Source organism: Polypterus senegalus, chromosome 2 (genome assembly GCF_016835505.1).
Source record: "Polypterus senegalus isolate Bchr_013 chromosome 2, ASM1683550v1, whole genome shotgun sequence".
NCBI lineage: Eukaryota > Metazoa > Chordata > Cladistia > Polypteriformes > Polypteridae > Polypterus > Polypterus senegalus.
This window is the reverse complement of record NC_053155.1, coordinates 85,753,096-85,767,703: the sequence shown is the minus strand read 5'-3', so window position 1 is coordinate 85,767,703 and position 14,608 is coordinate 85,753,096. Positions and strand designations below refer to the sequence as shown.

At 41.1% G+C, this 14,608-nt stretch overlaps 1 protein-coding gene across 1 annotated transcript in view; it reads right to left on the bottom strand.

The window, feature by feature from the left end:
• Positions 1-11,731, bottom strand: part of drd3 (dopamine receptor D3) — a 78,410-nt gene extending 66,679 nt beyond the window's left edge. Inside the window, exon 1 of the mRNA XM_039744092.1 lies at positions 11,374-11,731. The gene's annotated coding sequence lies outside the window, so the exon portion shown is untranslated. The remainder of the gene's footprint in view (positions 1-11,373) is intronic.
• Between the last annotated feature and the right edge of the window lie 2,877 nt (positions 11,732-14,608).

The window sequence follows — 14,608 nt, the reverse complement described above, 5'->3', positions numbered from 1 at the left end:
TTCAACATAGCACCTCATGGCAAAGAACACTATGAGGATCTGAAAAAAAGAATTGTTGCTCTACATAAAGATGGCCGAGGCTATAAGAAGATTGTCAACACCCTGAAACTGAGCTGCAGCACGGTAGCCAAGACCATACAGCAGTTTAACTCAGAACAGGCCTCGCCATGGTCGACCAAAGAAGTTGAATGCACGTGCTCAGCGTCATATCCAGAGGTTGGCTTTTGAAAATAGACTTATGAGTGCTGCCAGTATTGCTGCAGAGGATGAAGGGGTATGGGATCAGCCTGTCAGTGCTCAGACCATACACCCGCCGCACACTGCATCAAATTGGTCTGCATGGCTGTCGTCCCAGAAGGAAGCCTCTTCTAAAGATGATGCACAAGAAAGACCACAAACAGTTTGCTGAAGACAAGCAGACTAAGGATATGGATTACTGGAACCATGTCCTGTGGTCTGATGAGACCAAGATAAATTTATTTGGTTCAGATAGTGTCAAGCGTGTGTGGCGGCAACCTGGTGAGAAGTACAAAGACAAATGTGTCTTGCCTACAGTCAAGCATGGTGGTGAGAATGTCATGGTTTGGGGCTGCATGAGTGCTGCCGGCAGTGGAGAACTACAGTTCATTGTAGCTGTGACATACTGAAGCAGAGCCTGATCCCCTCCCTTCAGAAACTGGGCCGCAGGGCAGTATTCCAACATGATAACGACCCCAAACACACCTTCCAAGACGACCACTGCTTTGTAAAGAAAAAGAGGCTAAAGGTGATGGACTGGCCAAGCATGTCTCCAGACCTAAACCCTATTGAGCAACTGTGGGACATCCTCAAATGGAAGGTGGAGGAGCGCAAGGTCTCTAACATCCACCAGCTCCATGATGTTGTCATGGAGGAGTGGAAGAGGATTCCAGTGGCAACCTGTGAAGCCCTAGTGAACTCCATGCCCAAGAAAGTTATGTGCTGCAAAATAATGGTGGCAACACAAACACTTGGACACAATCTGGACATTTTTCACTTAGGGGTGTACTCACTTTTGTTGCCAGCAGTTTAGACATTAATGGCTGTGTGTTGGGTTATTTTGATGGGACAGCAAATTTATACTGTTATACAAGCTGTACACTGACTATGTTTCATTGTATCAAAGTGTCATATCTTCAGTTTTGTCACATGAAAAGATATAATAAAATATTTACAAAAATGTGAGGGGTGTACTCACTTTTGTGAGATACTGTAAATATGCCTCTAGTACACTGCCTGCTCTAAATAACTGAGTATGTAACAGTATGTTAAAAATATGTAAATATGAAATGTAAAAATGTACGCCCTTCACTAAAGGTTCAATGCTCTGGTTGCCTAAGTGTTCACACCCTATACATTGCTTTGTGGGCTTATATCTGAATTCAAGTTTAACCTATCACATTCCATACCATGCACATTAGTTGACTTCACTTACATCATCCAAAATAGTTCTTATTAGTCGTAAATATGCTCAGGTGTTCCTTTAGGATTTTCCCTAAGTGCTTCTTGGTTGCAGAAAGCCGAGATAGCAATGATCAACAAGGAGCTGATGATAGAATTATAGGTTCTAACTGGTTACAAACAAAATAAAAAAGATATTAAAAAATAATTTCATTATACAGTATATATAACTGAAGACAGTGAAGACCATCATTAACAAACAGAGGAATCCACCAAGACATTGCACAGATCAGGATGTCCCCCAAGATACATAAACATGCAAGAAGAAAGTTCATCGGGAGGGCTATCAAGAAACCAACAGCATCTTAAAGAAGCTGCAGGAATTTATTGCTGACCACTCTCTGTGTTATATGCCCATTTTTGTGGGTTAATGTGACAGCTATTTTTACAAAAAGGAATATCCAACACTGTATAAATTTTTTAAGAAGACATATTCAATTTCACAAATCCAGGTGGGAAAATATTTGCTCATCTGATGAGATTAAGGTCATTCATTCCATAAGATATTTTTGACACAAAACTAACAAAACTCATCATGCAAAGTACACAGTGCCTCTCGTCAAACATGGTGATGATAGCATCTTCTATGGGGCTGCTCCTCTTCTGTTGGGGTAGGGGTCACTAGAGGGAGAATGAGCTGCTGTGGGTCATAACTTGCTGTTCTTAAAGAGGGATTTCCTCTTTTAACATAACACACATATTTTTAAAGGAGATCAGAGGCTTGGAGTGACCCAGGCGGAGCTGGGCCGCAAACCTGAAGATATTCAATAGGACCACATAATGAGGAGTGGGTGACAGAGATCTGCTTGTAATATGGATGAGCATAAGCTCTTCTGTAAAACTGAGTGTGACAAAATAACAGAATCATTGACTGGCAGAGATAGATTCAAAACATACTGTTGGAAACAAAGCAAAAGGGGCTTCTGCAAAATATTAGCTAAATGGACGAACACTTACACAATGATGATATTAATACTGGTTCCTTAGCTGAGATTACTTTGTACTTGTAGTCTTATCAGTTACTGTACCCTTAATAACCTACCACTATGGTCAACTGTGCGCATGGTGGTACATCATGAGAGGCTCAAAGCCAATCTCTTAACCAATATCAAGCTATACTGTATATATAAAAAGCTCAGCGTTGTATCTGTCACATGATTACTCAATGTTTTAACGGGCAGCTGACAAGATTTTTGAAGGGCAAACCAGGAGAGAGAGAGACATGAAACAAGAAAGGGTCAAACACTGAGAGATTGAAAGTGCTGAAACAACAAAGCCAAAGAACAAAATGAAAATCAAGGTTACAATGACAATTTTCTATTTAGGGTTCAAATGTCTCCTTTTTGTCTATTTTGTTTATATTTTATGTTAACAGTATTGATTATTTGGTTTATTTTTGTTAATGTGTACTCTGTTGTGTTCCTTGTACTTTATAGGTGGTTCCCCAAGAGGCAGGGCCTACCTGCCCATCACTGTCAAAGGACTGCCCTCCACCCAATAAAGGCAAGGAAAACAATGCGCTTCATTGTGAAAGCACTCATGGTGTTGGTGAGCTCTCTTTCCATTATTCTGTGTTTTTTATGGTTTACTGGATTTTTTGACCTCTGTGTTCTGGTTTTTGACCATTCTTTGATTTTGTATTGGAATTGTGTTTGCTGTGCAGATTTCCTATTTGAAAAGCATTGCCTTTAGTGCCTTTGCCTTGTGCTCAGTTGCACTTATTTTTGTTCAATATAGCTTCTTACAAAAATTAACCATTTTTTTTTTAAAATAAAATCCTTTATTGCCCTCTTTAGAAACTAACCAGGTTTTGACTGTATTTCCCTCTCTAGTTGTTATGAACTTGAGAGTTCCCATAGCACACAATCTTGAAATTACTCAAAATGCCCACTAGGGAGGAAAATTAACATCAAACCCAGGCTAGTAATAAGAGCAAACACAGGATCTTTATAAATAATAATATTTATCATTCAAAAATACTCTTGAACAAAAGTAAGCTCTGTTGAGCACAAAAGGCCAAAAGCAGTTGCCAACAAAGATAATCCAAGGCAAACAAATCCCAATATGAAATCCATAAGGCAAAGTCACAAGAACAGAGTACAGGTTAAAAATAAAAACAGTAAATCACAAAAAATCAAGATCACAGGAAAATCAGAGTAGAAACACTCACCAACTCCCAAGCGCATTCGAATAAACCGTAAGGGACTGTGGGTTGTTCCTACCTTTATAGGGCTAAGGGCAGTGCCATGTAGTGATTGGCAGGTGGCCCTGCCTCTGGTGGAATCACCTACAAAACACAAGAATTATAACACAGGCATCGCAAATAAAGGAAGTTAAAAAAAGTATCATGAATAAGTAACATGAATAAGTGACTCAAAAATATGCAAAAAAGACATAAAAAATAATTTAAATCCCTGCCATGGAAGGGACCCTGGCTAAAATACAACACATACAACAGCACTTTTGGGATATTTTGGAACTCTTTACTTCTTAAAGATAAAATGAACGTCAGGAGCCCAAGAGATCAATTGGAAAGCAAGAAATATTCACAAAAGATTTAATAAAAGGTTGTTTTTTATCTGCAGCTCGGGTAAAGGCATGGTGAAGTGAACAGCTATTGAAATCCTCCACTGGAATTGCCAGTGGGTAACAAACCTGGAGGCCACATTCCCCCCAACAATGGAAAAGGTTGCCCTGGCAACTGAAACAAGCTGCAGGCATGCAAGATGTCAGAAGAAATAAAAAAAAATATATATATAATACTCATGAACCACTGCTGCACAACCGTAATCATGGCCTTAATCAAACGTTTATGATGTGATACAAAAAGCAAAAATTGCAGGTAGTGACAGCCTACGCAAAGTTATTGCCCCTGGCATCTTTCTTAAAGCAAACTGCTCGAGAGGGCAGCATGACAGAAAAAGAGCAGTGGCAACATCTTCTGAGTGTGAAACACAATGCTCAACTCGCCTATAGAAAAAAGAAGAACAGCAGCGCCATCTTCTGAGTGTCAAGTATAAGAAACAGAATACAGAGAGACAAATACCTGCGCAGACTAGATCTGTGTCTCTTGCCTCACACTGAAGTGATCGACAGAATTGCAAAATGCAATGTCACACACTGTCATGGAGCAAAAAAAAATTCCAGCAGTGACATCTTCTGAGTATAGTGCCATTAAGCAGCTGGTGTCACACAGGTGTGCATGGGAGGCAGTTAAAGGATCTAAATGAGAGTAATTCCACGCCAGACCAGGGGGTGGCGGAGTGCACTGACCTTTTTTCTCACTTTCCTGCAGACCGTTCACGGGAAATTCCGCCTGGCCCAAGTGATGTCACTTCCAGTGAAGAGCCCATGACGAAGGAGACTTCAGGTTCCAGCCCTTTTGATGACGTCACGTCCGGGTCTGAACCTATGGAAGAGGACCCTTCCACTCCTGCCCTCGATGACTTCACTTCCTTTTCTGGCCTTTAAAGCTGCCACATTCGACTAACCTCGTCACTTCTGTTTTGGACTCTGTTCTGAGCACATCAGTGCTAGCAATTTAACCAATTGCAGCCAAGGGATGTTATATGGGTGGCTTCCCCAAACCTTTTTATGACTCTTGTGTCAGCTTTTTGTGATACTGGCTAATACTATAGTTCATCAACATGCCTGACATACTCCACAATATAGCTTTTAACAACAACAACGACATAGAAATGTATGCCAGCAAATAAAGAGATCCTCACAACATTTGCCCATATGCAAACACTACTTTTACATCCTTACATCAATATTTGGTTGACAGTCACACTGGCAATAAGCTCATTGTGGGGTGGTATTTCTTCATAGTGAAAACAAAAGAATGTGTTGTCAAAATGGAAATGTATGGCTTGATCTACTTGTATATGAACCATTTATTTAGGGACCATACGCTTGTGTTGTTCCTATCTTCTTAAGGCGCTTTTCCACTGCATAGTACGGCACAGCACGGTTCAGTACAGCTCACCTTGGTTCGGCTCAGTTCGGCTCGGTTTGCGTTTCGACTGCAGTTTAGTACCGCTTTAGAGTGGGCGGGATTATTCACGTGTCGTTATAGTTGCGCCGCCTCTACTGCCGTGACACTGTGGAACTTTTACAACAACACGCAGACAACGACAACACTTTAGCTTGACGACGCGCAAGGGTAAGCATCTAAAAAAAGCACATCACTAGCTAACTTTTATCACTGTTGCAAAGCATAAAATGACCTTAACTGCCAGTGTAACATTAAAATGCTGATTCTGTATATTACAGATCTTCCACATTTTGCAAAAAAGTCACTGCAACAGACCATCTGTTTGGACATTTAACCGTGCTTCAGAGTGGTGGGATGTGATTGTTCCCGGTTTTACAAACACTCAGTGGCTGGAGAACTTTCGAATGTCTGAAGAAACATTCATCCACTTATGCAACAAACTGCTTCCAGCGATGGAGAGACGGGACACAAACTTCCGCGTGTATAAATAAAAGAATAGCCAGTGACGCAGTAATGACGATTTTCTCCGGCCAATCAGTGACCAGCAGTTTACACGTCACGTTTTGGTAACGGTTCAGCGCGCTTGGAACCTCGGCTGAGGTGGTACTAAAAAAAGGACCAGGTACCAGGTACTGTTCCCAGTGGAAAACCCCCCAAAAGTGAGCTGAACTGAACCGTGTCGTGCCGTACTATGCAGTGGAAAAGCGCCATTATATAATACGCTACCATGGCTCTCCGTTTGTCTGTCCAGGATTTTAAATCACCTGTAGCTCACAAACTATTGACCTGAAATTTGGTACACATATACTATGTGACCTCTACTATCCGCTTTCGGGGTGATGATTGACCTGCAAGGTCAAAGGTCAACCTAGGAAGGTAGCCTGAAATTTGGTACACATATACAATGCTGACACTCTGCACTACAGCTTTATATTAAAAGCAAAAGTTTTGGACTTATCCATCCATCCATTTTCCAACCCGTTGAATCCAAACACAGGGTCACGGGGGTCTGCTGGAGCCAATCCCAGCCAACACAGGGCACAAGGCAGGAACCAATCCTGGGCAGGGTGCCAACCCACCGCAGGACACACACAAACACACCCACACACCAAGCACACACTAGGGCCAATTTAGAATCGCCAATCCACCTAACCTGCATGTCTTTGGACTGTGGGAGGAAACCGGAGCGCCCGGAGTAAACCCACGCAGACACGGGGAGAACATGCAAACTCCACGCAGAGAGGACCCGGGAAGTAAACTCAGGTCTCCTAACTGCGAGGCAGCAGCGCTACCACTTATTCCTCTTTTTATTTTTATTTTATTTTATTGCAGAATCAACTCTCTCTTGGTAGCAGGCAGCAGGGCGGCCATGCAGCTGATGTGTACGGGCGTGGAGTATGGCCAACTCAAGTATATTCACTGCATGTTATCGTTCAGTATGCCGTTACTGGTTACATATATAATACTCAATGCATATATGTGTATTGTGATGAAGATTTGGATTTTAATGTATCTTATTTGCATTGTTTTTGTCAATAGTTTCCATATAAATTATAAAATTGTAATAGGCCTTAACAATTTTAATTAAATTGTTGATTCGAACAGAAGAAGGGTGAGTGCCACCCTACTTACTCCACTCAGCTTGTATCTGTTTCTTGCACTTCATTGTCAACTGAACATGCATGTAAGTTGATCGCATCCTCCCTGTGTTTCTGGACATTTCCAAATTGAAATAAAGTCGAAATCCTTTTGCCTTGAGAGAACATCAGCAGTATGTAAAGGGAAGAAATCCTGTGTATGTTTGACACATATTATACAAATCATAGACAATACATACTTGGAGAAAGGGCGGCACGATGGCGCAGTGGGTAGCACTGCTGCCTCACAGTTAGGAGACCCGGGTTCACTTCCCGGGTCCTCTCTGCGTGGAGTTTGCATGTTCTCCCCATGTCTGCGTCGGTTTCCTCCCACAGTCCAAAGATTAGGTGCATTGGCAATCCTAAATTGTCCTGCGGTGGGCTGGCGCCCTGACTGGGATTTGTTCCTGCCTTGTGCCCTGTGCTGGCTGGGATTGACTCCCGTGACCCAGTGTTAGGATATAGCAGGTTGGAAAATGACTGACATAGTTGGAAAACTATCCTGACAGCATTGGGTGCAAGGCAGGAATCAGCCCTGAACTGAATATGTTTAATAAAACAATAGATGTGGTAGCTACTATGAGAAATGATCACAATGGCTATAATTAAAAGGTCGATATAAACATTAAATCATGTCAGGGATAAAATCCAGAAATGGTGAGGGAAGAAAAGAAATTAAACCACTAAAGAAGGTGGTTTGTGGCACCCTACTGAAAAAGAAATCAAATGATTCCTTCGAGAATAAAAAACATAATATTGAATTTAGCATTGCAGCAAATGAACAATGCAAGCAGGTAAAAGTTTTATTGCCACGTTGGATGAATGAAATAATTGAATTAGATCAGCACCTCTTGTGAATCGTGCTGCCCCATCAATCTCAGTTTCATCTAAACAGCTGCTTTTGAGATTAACATCATCCTAAAGGAGCGCAAACAAAAAAATGCCATATTTTAACAAGAGACAGCATGAAATGGAGACTATTTAACAAATGAGATGGATAACAGAAGAGATTTACATAATCTGTCTACTTGAAGTACTGCATTTTTTGTTATGTGACAAATCAAATTGAATTATTTGAATCTGTAAGCCAAGCCATTTTGCTTCTGCTGTACAGCAAGTCTAGGTACCATTCTTGTTTTTGTTCCATTATCTAATCCTGTAGGAAAATATGTTAACAATAGGAAAATGATCGGGATTTGCCATCATTTTTCATGAAAATGAGAAGACCTTCATTTCATGACTCCAGCCATGAGAACCCTGAAGTAGATGTGAGTGCAGAAAAGGAACAGTGGATAGGCGTGGGTCCTGATTATTTGGACTTCATGGCACTTGGGGACTGAAACCCTGCAATGCTGCTCCTTCCAGAAGAACACACTGAGCCAAATGTTTTGACCTACCAGCAGGTAATGGCCTGAGAACTTAATATTCAGCAGACCTCCATGAATAATGAAAAACCCAAAGCAATTACGGTGGCAGACATCCTCCACAAATCCCCAGAAATAAACACCTGCCGCAATCAGATGAACAATTTGCAAGCCTCTCAAGCTCAAAAACATTTTTCCAGGAATTTTTAACCTCCTGCTACTGTGTGGTGCACACACACTTAACCCGATGTATGACAGCCGCCATTCCAGCAGGGTGTCAGGGTCTCCAGCAGTTAAAAATCCACCTGATGCTGCATGAGTGTTCACTGCTGACTTGACAGCAAATGTGAAACTATACAGGGTGGTGATGAAAATCTTAGGGCAGCTAAATGGTGAATAGGGGCACATGCCAGGTTAAAAGAAAGCACAGGCACAGGACCATGGAGCCAGTGACTACATAATCTAAATTTATACGGCAGTATCTAATGACTCACGATGTATTGTAACCTTTAACTGAAATATTTGTGTTGTAAATTCTTAAAAATAAAGGTGCCTGAGTGCTACTTCAGAATGATTGCATAGGGAAAGTTCCATTTAGAATGGTAACAGTCTCCATAAGATAACAGTGAATAACACAATAGTAGATTTATAAAACACTAACGTATTTTAGGGTTTAAGAGGACTCTTGCTGTATACAATCACATAAGCTAAGGTCAGGTTGTCTTAATCTGTTACTCTCCAGTGGCAGAACAACATTTTTGGAGCCCTGGAGTTTAAACCGTTATGGACCAGCAACAAGGTCTGTTATCTTCTTCAGTGGGTTTTTTTCCATTACAGATCTATACAATTTTTAAAAAAATGTAACTACTACCTCACAGATTTTGATTAATATTGCTGTACTGAATTTTACCATATTATTATTGAAATTATTATTTAAAAGAAAAAAAAACCCTTCTGCAGTAGACACCCCAAATGTTTAAGCAATGTGGACTAAAGTCGCTTCTGGGGCCCCACTGGGATTAGGGGCTTTGAAACTTAAGCTTCATTAATTTCATAATAGATCTGCCCCTGCCTTCTGTAGACAGCCTAGCTATACATTAAAGAGTGCTTGTTTTTCCACATATTAGGAACCTTTTCAGACCCTAAACACCTAAATTCATGGCTCTTCAGGGCCATCTTAACAGCATCTTAGTCCCATGGGTAAAGTAATGCACTGGGGCCCCTGTTTTGATAGCAAAACAGAAACATGCATAGGCATCAGAAACATCATGGGCCTCTATGCCCTCAGCCAGTGCCCATTGTGCCCATACGTTAAGATGGCCCTGTGGTTTCATGGTTCTTGTCTAGCAGAGGGCTTAGGAGTACCCACACAACACAGTTAAATGCAATTTTAGAACCTTTTTTAAAGGGTGTAGTAGATAGCCTTCTCATGCTGCTATACATGAAGTGTCCAAATAAAGATAGTTTGACTTGCTGGGGTGGTATGATGGTGCAGTGGTTAACTCTGCTGCCTCATGGCTGAATCAGTGACCTGTTTTCACACACTGCATGGTGTTGGCACTTTCAGTCCACAGAAGGTTGGCTGCTACCTTAACCCACAGAATCCAGGGCTTGGCTGTAGTATAGTGGATAGGGTGAATTTGAAGATAAATCGATGTAATGGTTCAGGAAATACAGTAGTGCAGTGTGGCTAGCTGATGTCTCAAACCTCCATGAATATCTCTAGAGTCTGAACAAATGCATTTATTTATTGATTATGATGATGATTATTATTGAATTGTATAGGCTCCAAAGCTGGATTGTGGGTTTGTGCTTGAGTATGAACTTCCCAGGTTTTGTCTCAGTCTTGTGCCTGGAATTAGGTGGGGATGCTCTGACTGAGGAAGCTTTATCTGGATTTAGAGTGCTCGAATGCGAGAGGGTAGCTTTGTAATTATTTCCTCCCAATCTTGAAGATAAAGCGCAAAACTGGAAACAACACTAGACAGAGCAAGAATCAATCGCAGGGTTCATTCTCACAAAGGATTTCAGAATCGCTATAACTCAAGAGGCAAAGCTCCGGCGTCCTGGAAATTAAACCAAACCCCATCCCGCACTTCATTAGTGAGAAAACACGCCGCCGTATTTTAAAGCTGTACTTTGCTGGATCCTTCGAGTCAGCGGGATCGATAACGAAAGGATGGCTTCTGTAATTAGCTCTATGACTGACTTAATCGCACAGCAACTAAATTCCAACTAACGGGACACCACAAATGTCAATAAGCTCACGACGCACGACGTAGTTGCAGTTAGGCAGTCCAGTAAACGCCGCCTACACATTAATACTGCACAATTTTAATGCGCACATCACATGATCTAAAGTAAAATAACTTCAGCTTGAACTAACACCGTTGGAACAAATACCTTTTAACAGAGGATTAACGCCACGATTGCAGAAAAAGTGACTCTCGAGATGAGGCGAACCCTCGCACCAGATTGAACTGCACCACATGCAGCCAGTGAGACCTCACGATTACCCTTCAACAACTCCGGACCGCGATCCTTCTGTGTATTCCATACGGTCCAACGTGCTGATTGAAGATATCTGACCCACTAGCCGACAGACATAGAGAAGACGCTAAAAATAATACTAATACTAAAAAAGCAAAGCAACAAATTGCCATAAAAGGTAGTCATTAAAACATGTTACGTATAGAGAAACATAGTTAAAAAAAATGAATCAACTCTCGTATTAATGAAAAGAAACCAAATAAAGTTAATTACATCTGCGTAACGGACTGATCAGCGAAGCGCAGGGGCATTTCGCGGTTCGCGTTCCTTCCGTTGTCTTTATGTTTATGGTTTTGTAAGACGTACAGTATATAGCGGCGGCGATCGCATCACGGCTTCCCCTTACCTCGTCTTCAGTCCAGTGTTACATCTCGGGACTCAGCGCATTGAACGTTTGCGTCTTGGAACTGTCAGTCTCACGAGTTCGTGGTTGGATTTCAGCGCTTAGACAGGCTCGGCGGCGGTGAGGTGAGCGGTGTGCTTTCTGTAGGCACTGACCGTACTGCGCTGCGGGTCTCACTCCTTGCTGCTCCGGTTACTGGGAAAAGTGAAGTCGATCAAATTAAAAGCTTCAGTTTAGTAGTTGAAGTAAACGACTCAGAAGACCCTTCGTAGATCAACTGGCATTCGCTCCTCTAATTGCTGCTTCGCTGTACACATTCTGATTTTAAACACTCGGAGTCTGACCACTAAACGCGGCTTTATGAGCGCTGAAGACCTCTGCTCAGCCTACACACATCAGTCCAGTCTGCCCAGATGGCGCTCAGCACAGCTGTCTTTACCTCAGTAGTTCTACTCATTCGACTTAGCATACATAGTTTTAGGACACTCTGTAAAGAAGTCACTCTACACAAATATACTTACTCTCAATAACGTTTCTCATTATTATTGAATTTAACCCGGGTTACCGTAGTCACTCTATGAGCCCCTATTGCAGCCATTGTCATTACTCCACGTATCCACCCCCATTACTGAAATGATTTAATCCATTTACAGGGTTGCAGGTCTATCTTAATAATAATACTAATAATATTAATACTACTACTACTACTACTAATATTATTATTATTATTATTATTATTATTATTATATAGCACCTTTAATGCATGCAGCTCTAGGCAAATGGAAGGAATTAACTATTACTAAATTAATTCTGACAAAACGGCTAAACACTTCAAATCAGTAATTAATCTCGCACACAGTAGATGTTTTAGGAATACAGGAGAAAAAACGAATTTATCCAGAAGAAAAATCTTGTACACACATGCAGCACCGGTTCTAGGTTTTTTGCTGCCCTAGGCAAAAGTGAAAATGTCAGGGTCAAACCAAGTAAGAGTTCTTTATAGTGGAGAGTCGTCCCCTTTGGAGAACTAGACAAATGGTAAACGGATTTCAGATTAAAGGGGAGGGGCCCCCCTTGAAAATCCAGGTGACTTGTACATGGGTGACTGATTGAAGACCCAAGGAAGAGCTGTATATACATTTAAGATCAAAAATAGGGAGGATTTGTATTGTTGAAACAGGGTGGCACAGTGGTAGAGCTGCTGCCCTGCAGTAAGGAGACATGGGTTTGCTTCCCGGGGTCCTCTCTGTGTGGGATTTGCATGTTCTCTCTGTGTCTGTGTGGGTTTCCTCCAGGTGCTCAGGTTTCCTCCCAAAGTCCAATGAAATGCTGATTAGGTGTATTGCCAATCCTAAATTGTGCTTGGTGTGTGGGCGTGCCCTGCGGTGGGCTGGCGCCCTGCCCAGGGATTTATTCCTGCCTTGCACCCTGTGTTGGCTGGAACTGGCTCCAGCAGACCCCCGTGACCCAGTAGTTAGGATATAGTGGGTTGGATAATGGATGGATGGATGTAAAATGAGGGGCTGGGTGCCAAAGACTTGTTCACTTAAAGCCATGCCATCCCAATGCCAGCAGCCACATCTATTATAGCTGACAAAATCCTGTCTACCAAAAACTTTGCTTCTTTAGGCGATCACTGTAGTTTACCTATTTGATAGAGCCAGCCCTGCACACAGGGAGAACGGTCCAATTTGACGTAAACAGTGAAAAGGCTGGGATTCAAGCCCATTCGCATGAGGCTGTGATTCTTCAAAGCTCTGCCAAGCCTACACAGCTTAGAAAAATGGCTCATTTTTAACAACTTTACTCACCAGTCACTTTGCCAGCATCTGCTATTCTGGCCATTCTGCAAGATGCTTTTGCGCCACACAAATATGCTCACTGCAGAAAACTCTGCTCAGCCCATACAGCTTTTACTCTGTTAATGCTGTGGACTTCTGCTACAGGTTCTGGCCATTCAGCAAACCTCCAAGGTCTTTTCAGTTGATGAGACAGTCAAAGGGAAATAGGCATTCATGTTTACTCTACTCAGTTGAATACATCAGTCTTTATGCTACAAGGATCTGCTAACTTGGCTGTCCCTGATGACTCGAGTACATCACTGCACTTACTCTGAATACATCTTTCCATTCAAATTAATTCTTATGACTTCTGCTGTATTCTCTGGTCATTCTACATTGTACAAGAAAGCTTATCCAGAAAACATGCCTTCTTGTTGTACATATATAAATTATATTATTAAACTAATGAGATTTATATTAAAAAGAATTACATTGTAAAAGATATTATGCGTTGTTGCACCAAGGGCATTCTTGGAAGCTTACCTTCTGTAAGGTCTGTCATCTTTGGTTGCTTTCTATCAGGGTCTTTCATTCCATCAATTTCATGAATTTCACAACAGAACCTATAAATATGAACTTTGCAGTTCATCTTACAAAATTCTGCTAATTCACATTATTCCAGCGACCAGCTCTGCTCATTCCCCATCATATTATTTGGTCCTAAATGCTGTTTTCATTTACCATGTTTTATATTAACTGCACCTGTTTGTTGTCTGGTACAAATCTTGTAATTGATATTTAACTCACTGCCTATTGTCCAAATGACTTGAAATTTTGCACACTTACACACTTCCGATGACAATACATGAATCAATAATCAGTTTCACTAATTGATCAATTAATCCATGTTAAGAAATGAAATTTTCATTTGAAGAATAGTTCATGATTTCACCAATAGATGGCGCTAGTAACGGATAGAACTAAAATAAACCCAATATAGTATTATATATAATACTTTTTAAATACCACGTCTATATTAAGATAAAAAGTGCACTAAAATGTAAAAAAATAAGTCTCTCATACATCACTCTCCAAATAAAAGGTGGCGCTTTTGCTAAGATTTTAAGAAGTGTTTTTTGAATGTTGATTGATGAAAAGCGCCCACCTTTTATTTTACGAGTGATGTATGAGAGACTTATTTTTTTACTTTTTAGTACACTTTTTAACTCAATATAAGCGTGGTTTTTAAACAGTATTTTTTATATACATATTTCAATCCATTAACCTCACGGTACACAGATTCAGCACTCTGGACAGCTCAGCTCATTCTAAATCTTCTCATTGTGCTCAGTTCCATTCTTTTCTATCCAAGGACTGCTGTGTTGTAAACTGAATGGATAGTACGGGAAATAGGAGTTTTTTAACTGATTGTCATTATGTTACTTTTTCACTGCATT